General features: G+C 36.6%; 1 long non-coding RNA gene across 1 annotated transcript; it reads right to left on the reverse strand.

Annotated features, from left to right (window-relative positions):
* Positions 1-17,489: 17,489 nt before the first annotated feature.
* LOC142853799 (uncharacterized) lies at positions 17,490-19,034 on the reverse strand. The gene is made up of 3 exons (XR_012911260.1): positions 18,977-19,034; positions 18,755-18,870; positions 17,490-17,686 (listed from the first exon to the last, which is right to left on the reverse strand). It is a non-coding gene; the product is annotated as an uncharacterized LOC142853799 (long non-coding RNA).
* Positions 19,035-21,865: the final 2,831 nt, after the last annotated feature.

Genomic DNA, 21,865 nt, shown 5'->3' on the forward strand with positions numbered 1-21,865 from the left:
TTACTATGGCATTCCATAAAAAAGCAGAATACATGCTTGTAGGTGGTTTCAGTTGGACTTTTCTTAAGAAAAACAGAAAATAAACCAATTTTCCTGGGAATTACGCAGGTTTTCTGAAGTGATGGAATACGCCGCTCCACCAGGTTTCCTCTTCCCATGTAAATTGCATTAGGAAAGATGCTGAGGCTCAGGTATTTGTGAAAGTCAGGCGTAGGTATATGAGGAAGAGTGAAAAGACTTTTCTGGAAGGAGCTCAAACAAAACAGCAGTCAGGGAACTTGTGACATCTGACGACAACTTCGCATTTCATTTCATTATTTCATTCTAAGCAGTTTTAGAGAATGTTTGCTGTGGGATATTTGTACAGGGCGAGGGAATGAACTGCTGTAATTGGTGTAACGAAAAGCTGAACGACCAATAGTTAGGCAGGAGTTAGAGGTGGGACGTCCAGGCAGAGCGAGAACCCTGAAAAGAAGGTGGAGTCGCCAGCCAGAAATGGAGGAACCAGCATGGGCAGTGTGAAGCGATGAGGTTACAAGGCGCACGATAGAATGTAGGTGAAAATAAATGGGTTAATTTAAGTTATAAGGGCTAGCGGGACAAACCTAAGCTAAGGCCAAGGTTTCATGATTAATAATAAGGCTCTGTGTTGTTATTAGTGAGCTGGTGGACCAAAGAAAAGTCTGACGGCAAGTGTTTGTCAATAGGACGTACACATCACATGGATTTGAAGATAAATACTGATTGACTCCAAGAATGCAGATTTCTTCTAGAAATTTAGTGATTTTATTATTTTTCTTAATATTATGATCAACTTTGAGTGAACAATGGGACGAAAACGTGGTTCCTTCTGTGAATATTCTGCTCAATTGACTCTTGTATATCAGAGCAGCTCCACACACACACTGAATGTTGAGTCTGATGCTGTGTCTTCAGGAAACACACCACCTTTTTCCTTGAAGAAATACTTTTGAGTGGTTTTATTTCTTTCGTATTTTAATACATATTTTGGCTTAGCACATCAAATTGTTTTTAAATCTTTTTAAAGGTTTGCCTGTGTTTCACATAATTTGTTAAGCTACTGTCTGGGAAATTTATGTTTTTGAATTTTATTGCTACTTAAATTGGAGTTTTAATGAAAATTTGTATAGTGTATGGTATACCATTTATCTTTAAATCACGGAACCACTCTAAGTTAATTAATTTATCTTTTGTGCTCTAATATAGAATATCCCTATAGGATTGTCGAGAATTTGCTATGTATAGCAGACTCAGATTTCTAATAATTTCTTTGCTTCTGCCTCCTACATGCTGGGATTGTAGATTTGTGCCACTATAATCAGTTTTCTGTGTTTTATTTGTAATGAATAATTAATGAATATTTATTTTTAAAATATATATGGAAGCAATGCTCTCCAAGGAAGAATGATAATAATTTTTTAAAGGCAGAAAAGATCTTAGCTTTATTTTAAACTTATTTACAATTGAAACTGTAACTAAACTTACGCACCTCAAAGTTTCTAGATAGTAAGTATACCATAGCTAATTTAAGAGGGAGATTTAATATGAAAAGATTTGTTAAGAAATGGTTATGTTAGATTCTAATAAAATGCAGATTTTCTTATTTCTATGGTATGTTTTGAGCATGAATGAGCTAGAGAAATCCCAAGTACACATAAGAAAAAGAAGTGCATGAGATTTTTCAAAGGAGATAGTATTTAACTTGACTTTTTTTTGCATCTAACCATGAAAACTGGATTCTTTAAATACTAGAAGCTAAACTTCAACCTTTCATTTCGATGTGATTTCTGAGAAGATCATTGACTCTTGAAATCATCACTCAGTCAGCGCCACCTCTGTGCAGGATTCACTCCCAAGTCAACAAGATGGCTGGCAATGGAGAAAAACTAACATCCAGAAACAGGACTCGTTCTGTGTATAGCCTCAGAAATTACCTTGAGGCCAACTGATCTGTCTTTGTAACTCTATGTATGCTTTTGTTTTGCTCATACTTGTAAGGCATTAACTACTGTGAGACACCAAGTCTTTGGTGAATCATCACAGTTTTCTCTATAGATTTTCTCTAAGTTGTTTTAGACGATATCTAATCAAGTATTCTAAATATAATGCTATCCCTTATCTTATTTTAATTTTAATTCAAATAAACTAACTCTAGTAATTTGGGTTGGATTCCATCATCCAAGCAAAATCATAATTCTCTCATTTGGTGTTAGTATGACATGTTACTTTGAATACCAGACCAAGTCCTTATGTTGTGCTCTGATTCTCGTCTTTTTTTGCTATCTTACATCAACTCTCATTTTACTATCTTAATATCTCTTTCCGTATGTTCATTAAATAAAACTAAACATATTCCAAGATAATTTTTACTTTTCTTAAATTTGGTGCCACATCTATAATTCAAGCTTCTTTATTCTTTGAGTGGGTTTCTTGAAGAATAGTCAGTGTTTATATCTCTCTTTTGCCACTTCTAGTTATAGATCATACAACTTTAAGGAGTTTTTTCTCTCCCATACTCTATTAAATTAATTTAATAAAGGCAACCAATGGCTCAATTACCATAGCTCATGACCAGGAACTTCTGGTGTTCACCTTATTCTACTGTAGTCCTAAAAGAGTGCTATTTATATTTTTTTTAGGACTCCGGTGATCCCTCTCTATCTTATTCTCCCTTATTATTAGACTGTTACCTTTCTAGTGGCTTTGAAGCATCTTGTTTCTTCTTCCCCATTTCATTCAATTATGACCATATCATAGTTGCTACTTTGTGTATCATTCTTGGGTATCCTAATGTGGAATAGGTTATACTTACATACTCCAGACTACCAAATCCAGATCTGCAAGTGCTCTCCAGTGCTTCAGATTGTGTGTGTGTGTGTGTGTGCGCGCGCGCGTGCACTTGTGCGTGTACATACACATGTGCTTATGCCTTCATTTAGAAATAAAACTGCCTATTGAGCTGTTTGTTGTTTATTTCACAAGGACCTCAAAGGTCATGTTTCCCACATGAAAGGAATCACTTCTTTCCCATCCCTAGTCTGGTAAATCTCCCCTATTCTTTTCAACCCCTTATAAACACCGAGGATATACTTTGTGAGAAGCTTTTCTGGACTCTTGCCATATTTCTATCAGTCATACAGAGAACTGTCATCCACCCCCTATTCATAATGCTTCCTCTTCTCTTCCTCCCTATGATACTGCTCTGACCACTACTCCTTCAGGGCTGGCCTCAGTCTTGGAATGTCCTACTGGGACATCTTCTTTTCCTAGTGATGGTATTTTTTACATGCCCATCAAGGTGATATAACATACTAATATCTCCTCATATCTTTTCCTAAGATTCTCATGTGTCTTCTAGTTCATGGTTATAGCATGACATTCAGTATCTCAATGGAAATTCCAACTTTTCTTGTTCTTATTTTCTGTACTCAGACTTATTTACCAAAATCTTATAAAATCTTTTTTCTGAACATTCCCATGTCTTTGACTGCTTCCTAATTTTTCTCCTTTGATTCCATCCATGTTTATTTCTCTTTAAAGGCTTCCAGTTTTAAATACATTTTTGATTCCAGAATTTGTGACTGGATTTCTATTTCTTTCTCATCCTGGATCAGTACAACTCTTCTGCTGAGTTGTTGTAACCCTTGGTTGTCATAATGAATAGCATTGTCTTTACCTGATATCTTTACAAATATCTCTTCTAAATTTAATATTCTACAAGTAGATATCTATCCCAAATGCCTAACAGAAAGACTGAAAACAGAGAGGAAATAAGGGATGCCTTTTGTGCTAAGCTAGAATTTCCAGGTTCCCTTACTCTGTTATGAATATCTTTCATCATATCACTGAGTGTCAATAAGAAGTAGATATGGTGTGCTGACTTTCCCATTATTGGCAAAGAAGTTGTGTTTAAATTAATGTAAAAAGGCTTTTTTCCAGGTAGGAATTACTTATTTATGTGAATTTTTCATAGAAAGTTGGTTTTTTTAAGGCAGAGACACTTTTCCACTGTGAGTCTTACAGTCACAAAGAATTAATTTTACCCATGGTTACATGAGTCTCTAGGAGTACCCTGAGTCTCAGATGAGAAATCATACCTCGGTAGTTCCTATCTTATTGCTATGTGAGACCCAGAACATAAAGAACAATGCAGAACATAAAGAACAATGCTGTTATTGCTAAACCAAGGAAACTATGAGGTTAAGAAGTAACAGGCTCTTTTTTAGTCATTTGGCTTGTGATAAACTGTGTCCTTTTTTTTTTTTTTGTAAACATCTGTACTGTTAAAAGTTCTGAATGATGGGATGAAGAGATGAGCCGTCAGTTAAAGGCACCCATCTTGGAAAGCTCAAAACTGTCTATGACTACCGCTAATGGGGATCCAACACCCTTTTTTGGTCTTTTCAGATATCTGTCCACACATGCACATAGAGACACACCCACACAAAAAAATATCAATAAAGTTTATCTTTTAAATATTCTACTGAGAAAATATCCTTATTTTTGATTTCAGCAAAAGAGTTGAAATAATAAAAGAAAACGTTCAACTCATGGACCTGTTGGTGGTCCTGGCAATAACGGCCATTCCAGGAAACTTTTAAGGACCATCAACAGAGTCATAGACAGTGTGGTAAGTGACTTTCTCTTGCAGTCATCATTGATCTGGGCAGGGAAATAGCAACCTAAGCTAGTAAGGGGATGCAAATCAGAAAAAAAAAAGAGTTTGAGAAATACATATCTCTAACTCACAATTCATTGGCCTAAAGCAAATAGCTTTACTATGTTTATTTACTTTCTGATTAACCAAGGATGGCATGAACCTGGAAAAAAGCTATCATAACTAGTGATGCTTTTATTCTAAATATTAATGAGTAAGGCTTCATGGAGATCAGACACGGACTAGTAGGTTGTGTCTAAAGTGAGAAATCAAAAAAGGGCTGGAGTTTGGAATGCTGCCTAGCAACTAGGATGTGAGAGAATCATTAGAAGTTGGTAAGAACATGCTAAATTTAATTCATATTCACAGAGTTTTTTTTCAAAGAAGCACAGAAAAATTGAAGCAAAAATAGAATAATTTATATACATTCCAAGAGGCTTTGAATACGTGATAGATTTTCAAGATACGATTGTGTTTGCTCTCGTGGTGACTCGGTGCTTGGCTTCTATTTTTATTTTCTTTCAGTATCTGCTTTTACTATGTGTTGAGGTTGGTTTGTCCCCAAATGAGTGTTCTGAATGGCATAAATCACAACGAATCTCCCTTTTCTCTGCATGTTTGGACTATGAGGCTACATCTGACTAAACACTGACCCACAAGACAGGAGGAGGGTAAGATTTCAGCAGAAATTGTGCAACGTTCCCTGCTCCAGATGCAGGAAAGTAAAGAAGAAACTATTTGATCTTACCAGAGATGCTAGATTTTGTTAAATGGATAATTCGTTGGTTTGCACTTGAGACCAAAACCATGGTCAGAACTTAATTCATGGAAAAGCACAGCTGTAGCTTCGAATTTGGTTCCATTAAGAAAATGTAACTTCCTTGTTATTCACCCCGGACTGGGACCACTCTGTCATTCTGCCAGCTGACGTGAACGTGGGTTTGCAATCCCGTTCTTACAAGTGTCCTTTGACCTCCCAATGCTCTATGCTTTGTCTCCCTGTATGCTTCACAGTGAAACATCCTGCAAAAGGGAGCTTTATTTGCTAGCTGTAATGTTTGTAAAGTGGGCACTTGTGGGCTCATAGGCAGCTTTTGTTACTAAGCGGCACTCATCATAGGCCACTGTATTCTTCACATCAATACTGACATTAGAATTCACCAAGTAGTCAGAGAAAGCCAGACATATGGACACTTACCCTGTTGTGAAAACCTGGAATATGGGTGTTCTGCGGAGAGGTGGGCACTGTCTGAGCTCACTGACGTATTATGATCGGTCTCCAAAAGCACTCAGTAAGACCCCCATTATACCTAACTTTGCTCATTCCATTGGTTTATTCTGAACTGACCACAAAGAAAAAAAATCCTAGAATAAGACAAGAGAGACACTGAGTCTATTGTCCATTGTCTTTAATGAAAAGGCAGCTCTCTAGATCTCTTTAGTGGATATTTTTCTTTTGCTTTAATTGTAGTAATGGAATCAGCTAATATGTTTAATTCTGCCATAACTAAGGATAAATGCAAAGATAGACCACTGTTTACATGTTGATTTAAATGGAAAGTTTTGTTAATGACAACCAATATAAAATCAAAGGTCAAACCTCTATTGTTGTTTCCCAGATTTTTTAAAAATTCTTTTCATGTATGTGCGTTGGTGTTTTTGCCTGCATGGTGTTTTGTATGAGGGTGTCAGGTACCCTGGAACTGGAGTCACAGACAGTTAGGAGTTACCATGTAGGTTCTGGTCACTGAACCCCAGCCCTCTGGAATAGCCAATGTTCTCGAAAACTGAGCCATATCTCCAGCCTTATTTCCCAGATTTTTAAAGAAGAAATCTAAGTTGTTGAGGGATTCTCAAGAATTGAACAAGATTTTTTTATAATTGTATAGCCTATAAGCCAAAAAAAGAAGTGTTTTTATTTAGATATTTCATGTCATGAATGTGGTGGGAACATGGTGTTCCAAAACACAATCATAGAACAAAGTATCTCTATAACCTGAATGAGATACCAAAGAAAATACAGAATAGTTATCTGAATATCTATGTGTCACAGCAAAGAACTCTAGACGGTCCAGTCTTTTCTCTCTCCCTACTTCCCTTCCTCCCCTTCCAGTCTTTTTCTTTCATGGTTATGTTTGGAAAAACTTGTAATCACAAACAAAACAATAGTTTTCTGAAATATAAAATCACTCCTAACTTGATCTCACAACTGATTATTCAAAATTCCATAGGTAGTTCATATACAATAATATAATTCTGAGAAATAATCATGTGTTAAAAGACGTTTTTGTTTGTTTTTGCTTTTGTCTTTTGTTTTTTGCTTTTGTTTTTGCCAGGATTTTGCTCTTTTACTGTGCTGTTCCTATTTTCCTTTGGTGGAATAAGTGACCATCGGAATGATAACTAATATCAATTTGGTCTGATATTTTCTGACAGGTGTATTTGAAAACAACATATTGTGTAAACCTACGCATGTCACCAGAGATGAGAAAAACGATGCTCAGGGCCATCTGATGGGTTCCTCTAATATATAATGCTGTTTGTGTCTCTTCTTTGATTACTTCTATGTCCCAATTATTAGCAGCCATCAGTGCCTCAGGATAATGCAAAGTAAAGCAAAACAAAACAAAGGCCTGTCAGTCTGCCATTGACAGATAAGTCTTTGAGGTTGCAGATGGATTTATTGGTTCTCTGTTTCTAAATCTGTCAAAAAGACCTGAACAATTTTCTGACTGAAAGAGCTTGAGAGCCGAGCACCTGGAGGCCTTTCATAATGAGTGTGGCAAGGAAGTCCAGTGGCACCAGAATTAGTTTTCCATGCGATGTGCTGCCTACTCAGGCTCAGAGAGACGTTCATACAACAAAAGGGAAGAAAATGTTTCCCAAGGATGCTGTGGCTTATTTGGCAGATTCTATGTACATAGAGTACAAAACAAATGAAGATTGTAAACCTCATTTGGGCTCAATCAAACAACATGAAATCTGCTTTAATATCTATTTTTATTTTAATTTTAATACTTGGTATTTTTTAAATGAGTAAATGAACAAATGTTCCTCTATTCATGCAAAAATATTTGACTTTGGGGGCTGGAGAGATAGCTCAGTGGTTAAGAGCATTGCCTGCTCTTCCAAAGGTCCTGAGTTCAATTCCCTGCAACCACATGGTGGCTCACAACCATCTGTAATGAGGTCTGGTGCCCTCTTCTGGCCTGCAGACATACACACAGACAGAATATTTGTATACATAATAAATAAATTAATTAATTAAAAAATTTTGACTTTATGGTTTTACTAAAAGCAAATATAAAGTAACCTTCATATAAGGTAATCTTTATTACCTCTAAGTCAAATAATATATAGGTGTCTTTTTCCATATTATTTACTCAACTGCTGCTTTGTACCAAGCTGGGTTTTATGAAGCAGTGATCTTTATCAACATCCCTGAAATCCTTTTAATGTAGTGTGTGTGTGTTCAAGCATATATATGTGTGTGTGTGTGAGATCATGTGTGTGTGTATGAGCAGATGGTTCTAGGACAGTTCATGAACAGCAACTAAACAGGCAAACATGTCAATGTCTTAACCACTATGTAGGAGAAGCACCTGTTTGTAATTGAATTTTCCAGGTGATATTCTTCAGCACTTAAACTCTTACACGTGATTCACCCATAAAGTAAGAGTTTAGATCACTTCCAAGGTAGGAACAATCTGGGGATACGGATACCTTCTTAAAATGTTAATGTCCACAATTCAAGCAATAATAGTTTCTTTGAAATTGCTTGAATTATTGAAGCCCACTCTGAGCTTCCTCCAATAAGCTTAGAGCAGTCCAGAGTACAAATGCTACTCCTATAACCATATTCTCAACTCATACCTCCAAGATTCCAATGTTTAACCTGGGGCTTATTGCTGGCTGTGGTTTCTTTCCTTTTTCATGGAAAGAGTGGTGGTCTAAACATTTGCTAAAAGGCCACATATGGGAAGGCGTAGTGGTACACACCTTTAATCCCGGCATTTACTAGTTCAGAGCCAGTCTAGTTTACATAGTGGGTTCCAGGACAGTCAGCACTAAATAGTGAGACTCTGTCTTAAAAGCCCCAAATTCTTGTTAATATCTAACTACCTGTACTCTTCTGAAAATACTGCATGAAACATGTAATAAATTACTGGGGAAAGTTAACAGCTATCTTTTGCTTCTGAATAACTTCTGGAACTTTCAGAGCTGGATCTGGAAAGACACTGTTCTGAAAACTGAACAGAATACACGTCCAAGGAAGAACTAGTGACTGACGTTGGTGGAGCTGACATTTTAGCACATGTCAAGCTTTGTATCAGAGTTTGCAGAATACGATACAAGGTCTGTGCCTTTTCCATGTCTCCAGATAGAAGATAACACTTGGGTGACAACTGCCAACGTAACACATGGGTGACAACGCCAATGCCAGCGCATCTTCGTATTTAAAATTTTCTAATTTACATTTTTCTTTCCATATTTAATTTAAACAATATTCAGACTATAGTTTGAAAATCCACCCCCAGATAGAGCAGAATATTATGTATCTCAGTGATTGACACAGGTTACAATATTACGGAGACAAAGAAACACTGGCTGGTCAAAGTCAATTTTAAAGTTAATTTAAAAATGATATTAATTTTCCTACAAAGGGATAAGATAATTCAGATCAGTACTTCTGTGTCATCACCCCCTTCATTATGCTAGAAATAACAAAACTGAAGGAGATGACGACTTGGGCCATTTCTAGTCATCATAGCTTTGGGAGTATAACTCTATCATAATACTATAAATTAAATAAAATTATGTATGTAAAAGTGATTTGAAAATTGTAGTGTTTGGTGTCATAGTATACTTCAGACTCCATTTGCTGGCAAGATCTCTCTTAGCTGATCAGTTAATTCAGATAAATGTCAGTTCAGCCTTTCAAATAGTTTTTCCAGAAAAGAGGGAGGAGTCAATTGGCTGATTTAATTATCAGCCATTGTTAGCTACTGCTGCCCCCTGTTTCTGGGTCATGACTGAGGTTTAAAAAGAAGAGTGTGGAGGAGATAAACAACTTTACTGCCAACATCTGGATAAAAAGCCTAACCAAAGTTTGGAACGTCTGTCAATGGTGACACAAACAGGAAGGGATGTTCCAAGTGATTGGGACAAGAAAGGAAACTTGAACAGGATGGTATCTCAGGGCAGGGAGAATCCTGGGTCATGGTTGACTTTATAGATAATTCTTGGAATCTAATCATACCACTGAGAGTGTACACTGACTAAACAAACCATTGCAAACTCTCCCTTGGACAAATATAAAATAGAAGCATCCATAGCTATCATATATTAAACATATTCTTTGTATCAGATATCTGCTTACTTGCTTTTTAGTTATTAGTCTATCTAGCAAGCTAGTAACTAGGATAAATTATACTTCTCAAGGCACAGGCATGTCAGCAGTGACTCATCCACAATGTGTTACTCTCTACGGGTTAAAAATCAGCAGAACAGCAATTGAAAGTGTATGTAATTAAGATAATTTTATTTTTCTTTCTTTTGATTTTCTCCTGTCTTGTTTTGTTGTGTTTCTGGGTCTCATAATTTATCCTAGACTAGCTACCAACTCACGATCCTCCTTCATCAGCCACCTCAAGTGTAGAGGATGTGGGCATTTGCCACTGAACCTGTCTGAAAAACTGAAGATTTATCTGATGTCCTACATGTTGTGGGAGAAATAATACCATGCAACTGGAGCATGATGGAAGCAACTCTGATTGGGCGAAGTCCTTACATTCCCCTTGATATACAGTGGAGATCATACAAAGATGACCTACTTCCTACGGTTATACACACCGTAAAAGACCAAGGCTGTGAATTCAACCCCCAGGTTCTTAACATGAGTCCTTGCCATGTTCTCCGAAAACTCATAGAAAAGTGGGGAAACGGTTGAATCTGGCTGCCTTTTGAAAATGGTGTCTCCCTTTCCACACAAGTTCTAAGGAAGTACTATCAACAGCCACACTCATATTTCCCTGTCTTAAATACTTCCTTTACAAAGATGCTGCAAAGTCTACAACCTCAACACTCAAGACTGGATGGGTGGCGTGAGGTGGGTGGTGCTTGGAGATGGAGGGAAATGAAAGGGAGGGAACGAATTTCATAAGAATTGCCAATCTATATGTTCATACCAGGTTGTATTTCAAGAAGCCAGCATAGTTTTTACATTGAATACCCCATATGACTTGGTTCTCTGTCCTGTAGTCAAGTAGTAAGATTTTCGAAAATGATTCTCATTGTGTGAAATAAACATATAGTTAAGTTTCTAAGAGGACTTTTGAGAAATTAAGACTGTGTTGTAGTTTGTTTGAAATTTCCCCTCATAAACCCATGTGCTTGGACACTTGGTTTCTAGCTGGTGGTAATGTTTGGGAAGGTTTGGGGTCTTTAGGAGATGAAGCCTTACTGAAGAAAGTGGGTCACCGGGGGCTAGTTTTGAGGTGTTATGGTCTCGTTCTATTTCCTGTCTGTTCCCGCCCCCCCAAATCAGGGACAATGTGGCCATCATTCTCATGTTTCTGCCAGCCTCCCTTTCCAACCCCGATGGACTGTATTCTTTCTTAGCGGTGATTCAGAACAAACCGGCCCTACCCTCGGTTGTTTCTTGTTGGGTGTGTGATCACACCAGTGAGAAATAAATCTAACACATCATGTTATTTCAGTCCTGTACTTTCTACTAATGCCTTGTTATTCTTCATGAAAGTGGTAGTGTGAAGAATTTATCTATACTTAAGTTTATAATTCCTGGGTACAGAAGTGAGTTAATCACTCCTGAATTTTACCTCCTGTCTCAGTTCATGTTTCCTTTGTTGAGAATGAGGTGTGGAAGAAATAGCTATCCTATTAACTGACTCATTTTGTGTTTTGTGGGTTTTTTTGTTGCTGTTTTGTTCATTTTTTAAATTGGATTCAATAAAAGAAAGTATAAGCAGGAGACAGGATGTAGCAGGAAAGGTTACACTTTACCACCCACCCAGTCCTGTCCTTGTACTTAGTCTGTCCGCTTTTTTTTGGGAATAGTCCTTGTGTGTGTGAGGGCGTTTGTGTGAGTGTATGTGTGTGTGTGTCTGTGTGTGTGCCTGTGTGTGTCTGCGAGAGTGTGTGTGTGTGTGTGTGTGTGTGTGTGTGTGTGTCTGTATGGAAACCATTGATGTACCCTCTCTATGGTTTACTTTAAAGGTTCACTTCCTTTATCCTCTTAGAACTAGAGGTGGTAACTTTCTACTTACTGATGTTTCTACTCCTGTCTGTATATCACTAAATGCTCTTCAGTTTGGCCCGACCTTTCTATCCCTTTCCTCCTTCCTTGCTCCTCGTTACTTCTCTTTCCGTAAATCCTGTTTGATGTGGAGGCCCTGAAATGTGAGCCTATTTCCACCTAGACTGAAGGCCTGAGATTTCTGCTCTTTCAAGGTTATTGTCAATAGGTGTGGCTAATAGTCAGACAACGTACTTCAGGAACAGAGAAGTAGGTATGTTCCTACCTCAAACAAAAGTTTAAGGATCCAACTAAGGGTCCAGTTACTTTATGGAGATAACTTTGAATTTCACCGAGGAAGTGGTTTGCCTACAGAATGTTTTGGTGTAGGATGTGCGCGGTTCTAGCAGCAGAATGTTTAACTCTGGAGGTAGCCCTTGAACTTCAATTGGTATGTTCATTTCCTTGTATCCTGTTAATGTAGTTTTTTATCTTGTGTCTACCTTTTGGGGTAGGGATATTTAAAGCAATTGGAAATTAAATGTGGGCGAATTTTCAGTACTCACTGAAACTCCCTCCCAATACTACCCTATAATGTTTCTCCATTTTATTATTTTCTTATGTGTCTTCATATTCTTTATTAATATTTTCTAAATCCCCAAGCCTCTACCCTGGCAAGAGGTATTTTTGTCACAGCTGATCACCGACAGTTTGCTGCCTTTTCATGAATGGCTCTTATGGTAGCTAATGCCATTATCTACTTCCAGCTTTGATTTTTGTTTTGGCATCAGTTTCTAGCCTTCTGACAAAGGGTCTCCTGAGTATTCATCTTGTCTAAAACATCTTATCATTTTAAATGATGCCTTCTTCTCTTAAAAAAAATTAAGCTATTTGAAAATAAATAATAACTTTTGATAGGCATAGAGAATGAAACACTAAAATCTAGGCTGCAGGGCTGGCAAGACGACTCTGAGAATGAGTTTGCATGCAGAACCTATGTATAAGCTGTGACTGACCCCACAGTTGTGTGTTCTGATCTCCACATATGCACAAGGACACATATGCTTTCCCCACCATCCCCATGAACAATAAAGATGAAAAAGTAAAGTTTTCAAAATTTACCCTATAGTAAGACTGCAGAAACCTTATTAGTTGTATTATGTTTTATAAATATTTGAAATTTTGTGTCTTGTTCTATATTTTTATAAAAAGTTTAAACTATTTAGTTGATTAAAATTACTATATTTCCTTAACTCTTTTTGGGGGGTGGTGAGGAGGGTATACTAAACCATGATATAATTAGTTTTCTATTTTTTAAAACTTTTAAAATTTTATTTAGTTTTAGTTAAAATTAGTGAAACTAAGACACTTTTCTTGCTTAGGAGGGATAAATTGTCTTTTAATCCCTGTCTTAGAACAATTCATTTAATAGTTTTCCTCCTACTTTCTTGTGTAACAGCTAATGTTGTTCACCCATTTTCCTCTAACTGTTCAACTTTTCTAGCCTTCTATTAACATCATTCTTAGCACAACTAAACCATAAGTCTTGAGAAATATTTGAACAAGTCTACCTTACCTTATTTCTTCCCTTGAGAATATTTCACTATCCCTGACATTTTTGCATTTCAAACCAAGTTTTAAAGTAGACTGTCAACTGCTATATAAACATGTTGGCATTTTAATTTGAATTACATTAAATTTATAGATTATTTTGGGAGAATTGACATCATTATGAATGTTGAGACATTTGATGCATCAGTATGGTAGCTTCTATATATTTATACTTTCTTTAGCAGCTTTGGATAATGTCACATAACTGTGTGAGCTATACATATTTATATATCTAGGTACCTCAATTTGGAGCTACTGAAACCTGTGGGGTTTAGATTCCGGCAAAATTAATACTCTATCAACACATTTGGAATTATTTCTATCTATTTGCTAAATTCCGTTGTTTAATTCAACATTGATTTAAGATTCTTGTATTTTCTATGACATTTGTTTTCAGGTTTATTTGTAGCTAATGTAATAATCACAAATAGTGAGAAAATCATCCTCTGTCTTTTCCATCTTAATTTTCTTCCTCTTGTTCTTCTGCCTATGCAAACAGGCCATAATAATGCTAAAGTAAAAGTCTTCCTTTACTTCCAGCTGATGTTAAGCATGATTTTTGAAAATTTTAAGGTATGTGACAATGTCTATGACTTATTATAAATAAAAACATGTACCTTCATCATGTAAAGGTAATCCCTTAATATTTCAGTCTATTGAACTTTGACCAAAACCTTATCTACATTTATTGCCATAGTTATGTTTGCTATTTTGTTTAGTGTTTTAAGATTTTAGGCCAAATGAATTAGTTTAGTGACAAAATAATATTGTCATTTTATGAATGATGACAACCTATCTACTTATATATTTCTGAAACAATTTGTTAACATTCGTCTGAGTATTTTACATCTGTTTTTATGAAGAAGATTGATTAGTGTGTAGCTACGTCTCATTTTAATATTCTTTTAGCCTCATAATCTGAATTTGAAATGTCTTTGTTTCTTTGTTACCTATGGAACAGAATAAATAGATAAATTTAAAATATTTTTTTATGTTGTGTTTGGTACAACTCATAAATAATGTATCAAAGTCAGATTTTTCAAGTTTAGAAAGGCATTTTAATTGGTGATTTAGTTAAAAGGTTGATTAAATATTCCAAATGTTTTTATTTGTGAAGAACTGGTCTTGGGAATAATTCTTACCTCAAAATTTCAAGTAAAAAGACTGTCTCATTGAGTTCTTAACATTTTCAAAGACACTGGTGAAATTTGTTCAAACATGTTTGAACTCGGAGCTGATTTCAAAGTCCAGTCTCTTTTGGCAATGGCTATTCAATTATACATTTCTAGATATGTGCATATTTCATCTAGGCTTCCAAGCTTTCAGAAATAAAGTTACACACGTGATCTTAAACACTATTTCCCTATAGGACTTACACCTATTGCTAATATTGTGTCCATGGCTCTTTTAGCTTTTCTATTCACTTAAATAGGAATCCATGGTTTTTCTTATCTGGTTCATTTTACAAACTTTTGTTTTTGTCATTTATCATGTTTCATTTAATAATAGTCTAAGCTCATTCTTATGTTTTCCGTCTTCCTATATCACCTTCCTACTTTTTAAGTTAAGCTATAAACATTATTGCTTAATATTGAGTGTGTTTTCTTACATTTGGAAAGTTTTCCTATCTAACTTAGAATAGTTCTCTTTTATTTCTTCTTGAGCTAATAAGCTGAAAATTTTAATATATTTAAATGAATACAAAGTTATTTTTTAACTTTATTTTGTTTATATATTTATAATTTTATGTTATGTTTTGTTTTTATATTATTTCACTTAGTTGACTTTAATTTATACCCATTTAACCATGAAGCATTAGCAAAGTTCCAAATTAGAAGACTGAAATCACCTATTGTTCAAACAAAGAAACTTTGGTGTAATGTGTTAGTACTGAATAACAAATGATAAAGGGAGTGTTTAGGGGTCTCATGAACAATCAAACCTTACTGTTTCTTTATGCATCTTCCTTAGTGAAAAATTACCATCATGTACATTGGGGACCAGTGTAGGAACTTTTGTTATTTAATAAACCATCCTTTCTTATCAAGTTACCAAATAATGAAGATTCTAGGCCCATCTAACCAGTTTTTCCTCTTTGCATCTGATTGATATGCTTGGTCATTTCCCCTTGTGTTTTATTTCAATGTCTTCTCTCTAGCAGACGATGATCGGGCATAACATACTCACCATTGACTCTTCTCAGCTCATTGCCTATTTCCTGCATTCCTGAATCACCTGTTGCTCACGGATAACATGTGGTGGCCTCAGGTATGTTTGCTTCACTTCTTGTACAAGATTGTTGAGTATGCTGGTGCTATGCAGTAGAAAATCTCAATGTACAATTTTGCTATTTTGGTACCTTTTAATAGTAAATTGATAAAATTAGTGTCATCTATCGCATAAAGAGAGTATCTGTCTTTTCATCTAAGAGGGGGTTTAGTATTTTGTTTTAATAATATCACATCCAAATTATAGAAATTATCATATTGCATTCTCTTAGTACCCCCTAATTAAGACATGAGTAATATAGCTAAGATTCAGAGTTCAGGTGTGTTCAAGTGTGTGCCACAACTTATACATTCAATTGTACATCTTAGTTTTTTATTCTCTAATATATTACTTAAGGAAAGTAGAAACTGCAAATCATATCCTGCATAAAGATGAAGTAATAGTACTTGGGAAATTTGAATACTTTTCAAATAAACACAGTGTATTTTTTTTCTGTAACTGAAATAATATTCAAGAGCACTGTGAGTTACACCCAGCCCTCTCCCAAGGTTTCAGAGGAGAGCAATTTGAAAAACACTACTCTGTTTTTCTCAGAGGATCAGAAACAATGCAAACCCTCATGCCCAACAAATCATCTTTGAGATAATGGTAAAGGGGTAGACAGCTTAAGAAAAACAGGAAGCAATCCCTAGGGTGCTTTAAATATTAATCATACAGGTTTTCCTTAAGAAGATTAACGATAAACCAAAGATCAGCAGACTGACTCATATCCAGTCCAGACGAGCCAGGATTGGAGACAGGAAGATGTCCTGTAGGGTTCATTCTACCACTGGGAGGAATGTCACATAATTAGAAGAAAAACAAATGACATAAAGACAACTGAAAATGAAAGAGCCTCTTAGGCCACAACTATTCCTCAGCGCGAGGGCTGTCATCCATCATGTTCACTATGTTCTTGCAGCATTATTATTTTTTCTGTACACACAAAGCCAGCAAACTGGATTACAGTTCAACTATAGGAGTCTCATGTATCCTGGTATTTTCCATGAGTTACAGGAAGGAATACCTTGCAATGATTAAGAAGGTAAGATTTATAGCAAAAAAAAAAAAAAAGAGAGAGACATATCTTTAAAAATTGCAAGTAACCTTAGGCAGTTCAGCTTTCTTGCTATGTGAGGGAGAATCATCTCTATATTATATGGTTACTGTGAGGGTCACTAAAATATATTATCACGTTCAGCTGAGTGACAAAAAAACTAGAATGGCCCTTTGTAGGACCTTTAAATGGGAGGAAGCATCTTGCCAATATTCAGGACTTTTAAGGCAGTGAAAGTTGAATGAGTGACAGGTCCTGGTTCTGGATCTGTGTCTAAAAGGGGCAGGGGTCAATTTTCAGTAGCTGTAGCCATTTCCTCCTTTCCCTAGCCTCATTCTGATGAGAGACCACCTTCCGGTTCAGCTGAGGCTGCACACCTCTCAAGGTGTTTTGCATCTGTGCTATCACTGACCCCACACTCCACATAGCCCAGGCCTTAGCGTTTCCATAAACTCTCCTTGTGCCCTCATTCCCACCTCGGCTCCCAGCTCCCGACATGGGAAAATCAGCTGGGAGTGCAGAGGTAATTAAAGCGAGACCCTAGTATCCATTAAAAGTATTTGAAAATCTAATTTATGGTGGAAAGAGCAGTGGAATGTTTCAGGTATGACTACATTTTATTCTGGGTATCCTACAATCTGCATAAATAAACTAGTGTCATTTTGAACACACTGTACAACGAATCCAGGTGTTTGGAGGCTCAGCTTCTGATGTAGATGAGGCTTAGTATTCCAAGGCTTTCAGATACACCAGTTGTTTAGACTCTCAGTGTCCAGCCACATCATGGGGAAATATGTGAGATCAGAATGGTGGGTTCCTGTGGGTAATGTATTTCCTAAGATTATTAAAGTTCCATTCTTTGTAACATAAAAAAATTATCAAAACACTTTGTGAATCTAGAAGGAGTTTGAGACACTGGTTTATATTTTAGGACTATCAAAAGAAGTATAATTTATCCACTTTTGGCTAAACTTTGGCATCCGTGAGAGAAAACACTTCAGGATCCAGGCATAGAGATAAACAGCAGGGAAAGATCCCGACTTGTTATTTTCACCAAGCAGCCTTTAAAGGGGATACCATTTCCTTCGGTTCTAAGATGTGTCTCGAGCTACCACAAGATGAAGCATTTTGTTATCTTCCTGAGGGACATTTTATCATCTGAACCTCCAGCCTCAGACTTCATTTCCTGCCTTCTCTCAAGTTGGGCTGGGAAGGTCACTCTGCTCAGATGTCCCTCTGTGGTTTAAAGGGCAAGTGGCCATTAATACCTCTTCATGTTCACAAAGTATCACCTCCCGTTGCAGGTGGGAAACACCACTGAGGCTTTTATTCCCTTTTACAATGTCCAGAGTTTCCAGAGGTGACTTGATCGGACAGTAACTTCAATGCCAACTTTTAACAATTTAAACCTGTTGGAACAGGAAGCCTGCAGACGCCCTACCCCATACCCACAAGGACTTCTCTAGACCAGTGGGAAGTAATTCTGAAGAATTATCCCACTTGGTACTGTAAATGCTGCTCTGGAGGACAAGAAATAGGAAATTAGCTCACATGGTTAAGCGCATCCACTGAGGGAGTAATTTGTTCATTTGCTCTCCTCTCTTGAATTCACCTGCAGTTAAGAGCCTGACCCATAAACTCACCAGCCTGTGTTAGCAGAGGGCAGGAGGAAACCAGTGAACGTATAACTCGAAGCATAATTCTGTAATTCAGTCTGACCGTTATTATACAATCTTGTACTTTTAGGAAAGCTTATCTTTAAATATTTAAATTACCCTATGAACATTAATTAAAGAATAGCATGCTTTGCTCTGGAGATACTTTAAAAGAAATAGTAAGACAATTATCTTCTAAGAAGCGAAGAGTAGCAATGAAGACAGCTGACCTTCTGTAGTCTCTGGTGAGTTAGAGGCCTTCCATTGAGAACCACCCCTCACCGCAGCCTGTTCTTGTCCTGTTGTGTTTAAGGGAGCAGCTTGCCCTCACATCTAAAACTGTTTTCTGGCAATGAAAAAAAAACAATATGATTTTTTGTTCTTGAATCATAAAGTCTGAGCCTTAAATATCACCAGTCTTTTTTGAAGTATTAAATATTTTCTTGCATTACCTTAATTCTTTGGAGGAACTGCTTCTGTGCCAATTTGTAAGGGATTCTGTGAGATGGGGTGTGTTCAGCTCAGACTGTGTCAAGAGGGCTTTAAGAACAGAAGCGTTCTGCCCTCAGCTCACCCCGTGCTCCTTCCTCTGGTGCTGACGTGGTGGTGAGACATGAGGTGTTTTCTCCATGGACTCTTACCCCAGCTGCTGAGAGTGAGGAAAACCCTCCAGGAAGGTGGAAAGTGGCTTTGACATTTCACCCAGATGTTGATTAACAGCTAAGACACTAAAATAACAATGTTTAATCACAGCTCTAAAGAAGCAATATAAATATAACAAGGCCTGACCTTTGTGGAAAAAGGAGAAAAAAATACTTTGACCTTTGCAGTGTGTAATTCTTACCTTTTATCAAAGAGGAAACCTTTGCTACACATTGTGAGTGGTGGCCTCCACTCACAAAATAGCTGTCTTTCAGGTTATCTGCATAAAAATGCCACAGGGTCAGTGTGATGGCTTAGCAGGTAAAGGTACTTGCTGTACAAGTACAAGGTGATCTGAGTTTGAGCTCTGAAATCCACATAAAGATGGAAAGAGAGAAATGACTTCAAGTGATAGTCACTGGCTTCTACACATGCCATGGTACATGTGCCTGCAGACATTATATAGACAGGTTCTCACAAATAATGGACATTAACTAAACCATTACAGAATAATTGTGGTAAAAAATAAACATCAATGTGTCAATTAACACCAATCAATTGGAAATTGAAATTGATACATTTGGAAATCTACTAAGAGCCATATCAAATGTGCTGATAAAAGTTGTTTGTTTCAGAAGTCTTCAAATGAAGGCAATCCTCCACATATGAGGGCTTCCTTCTGGATCCCGAATTACTTACAAACCACATCCAAATACCTGTTTACACAGAGAGACTCTTGATTAAGCAGGAACGAAAGTTAAGTAACTGCTCTCTGACTCAGGCAGAAAACCCCACAAATGACCTTGCAGGTGTGGTTTTAAGAGGAAAAGAAGGTCTGTGTTAGAATGAGCTAGGATGTGGTGGTAATGGAGATAGCTGTGAGCCAGGTTCAGAACACATTGCTCTGACAATTTTAGACATCTTAAAAAAATAAAAAAAAAACCTAAATTACAAAAATTTCAGAGCTTCTTACGCTCTCCCACACTATTTTTACTCAGTGACTACCAAGACCTTGCTGGTTTCCTGTTCTCCATTCAGAAGCTTATTTATAAAAAAAAATTGTACAAAAGAAACAGAATTTTCTGACATTTCAGTGTTCAATGATTCAGCCTTGATGAAATGTGGATAAAAACAATTATTTGCATCTATAGAATGGCAAAAAATGTGGTTTAATCATTTGATGTTCTACTTTAAAATATTAACAGAACCCTTTATTAATTGGTCTGAACATAATTTATGGATATAGATTTTATAGTAAACTTATTTCAAGAGGTAAATTGAAGTTTGGGGGAATTAAAATGCGATACATTTGTATTATACATAAGCATTCCATAAAGTGAATCTTTCAGAAACAATATTTGGAGTAACATGTAACACTATATCTTAAAATGTTGGCTTTCTGAAGTTTATTATAGAGGACCATAATCCAACATTGTTAAACCTACTTTATTCAGTTATGTAATCTTAAGAAAATAGATTGATTTGAATAACACTTTGCAAATGTCAGTCAGTTACCCAGCAGATAGCAAATGTAGATAATTTTATTAAAACAACTTTAGGGGCTGAGGGTAAACTGTAGTAGCAGAATGTATGCTTGAGTAGGTCAAACCTTAAGTTCTGTACCCAGGACACACACACATACACACGCACACAGAGATGAAATAAAAGCACCATCCCACAATGCCAAATAATAATGTTAAATTATTATCTAACAAAAAAAGTAGGTTTTTAATTCAAAGTACTTTTCTTATTCTGAGCTCTGAGTAGAAACTGAACTGAAGGGACTTTTGTACGGAAATCACTAGATATGCCAAGGCCACCATTATTTTTGACAGCGAAAGCACGTTTGTCTAGTTGAATCTACTTGTCTGCCTCTCTTCACATTGCTGGTCCTTTTTTCTCTGAGTGTGTTCAGTCTTCATCCCTGTTCTACATGGTGGACAGGAGTGGCCTTTTCTAGTACAGGTTATTTGCCTTAGTAAATAAGCTCCAAGTTATTTACCTTAGTGCCATGGTATCTTCTTCACCAAGAAGCCATCATTGCTGCTCATACATGATTATTTATTTTGTATTATTATCAGTGGGCCACCAGTGCTGCTAGATGAAATGGCTAGGTCTTGTAGCAAAAGCATCTTTTGAAACGGCAAAAGTGAAGCTAAAAAAAAAGTGTGAATAAGTGTGGCAGGTATTTTCAGAATCAAGAGTGGGAAGGGCTAACAATGGGGATTACTGTAGGACAAGTGGTGGAAATGCATTATTATTTAGCCTCAGGGAAGCGGAGTTTTCTTGAAACTTGAAGTACATGTGACTGGAGAAAGTGATTGTCCCTTTTGTAGGCAGGGGCCATTAGAACAGAGACGTGATACAAGAACTGGTTGCTTTGTGGATATTCAATCCCTATGGCTTTGGTTTACCAGAATAGAAGTTGTTGTATATGATGGAAGAGGAGTCTGTTCATTTTCCAGTTATGTAGATTCTAAAACAACAGATACCTCGTGGGAAACTGTGATCTCAGAAGGTTTCAAACTACATTTTTGCAGATTGGAGCATGAAGTCAAGTGAACTCTGTGACAGTGTGGTTTTTTTCTTTGTCTTTCTAATCTTTGCAGATGAACCATCTGTGTCATGATATCAGTCATACGGGAAGGATTCTGTCTTGCTTGACCTTTTCCAGATCTTGTAGTTAGCAACAACCCTGA

Source organism: Microtus pennsylvanicus, chromosome 7 (assembly GCF_037038515.1).
Source record: "Microtus pennsylvanicus isolate mMicPen1 chromosome 7, mMicPen1.hap1, whole genome shotgun sequence".
Classification (NCBI taxonomy): domain Eukaryota; kingdom Metazoa; phylum Chordata; class Mammalia; order Rodentia; family Cricetidae; genus Microtus; species Microtus pennsylvanicus.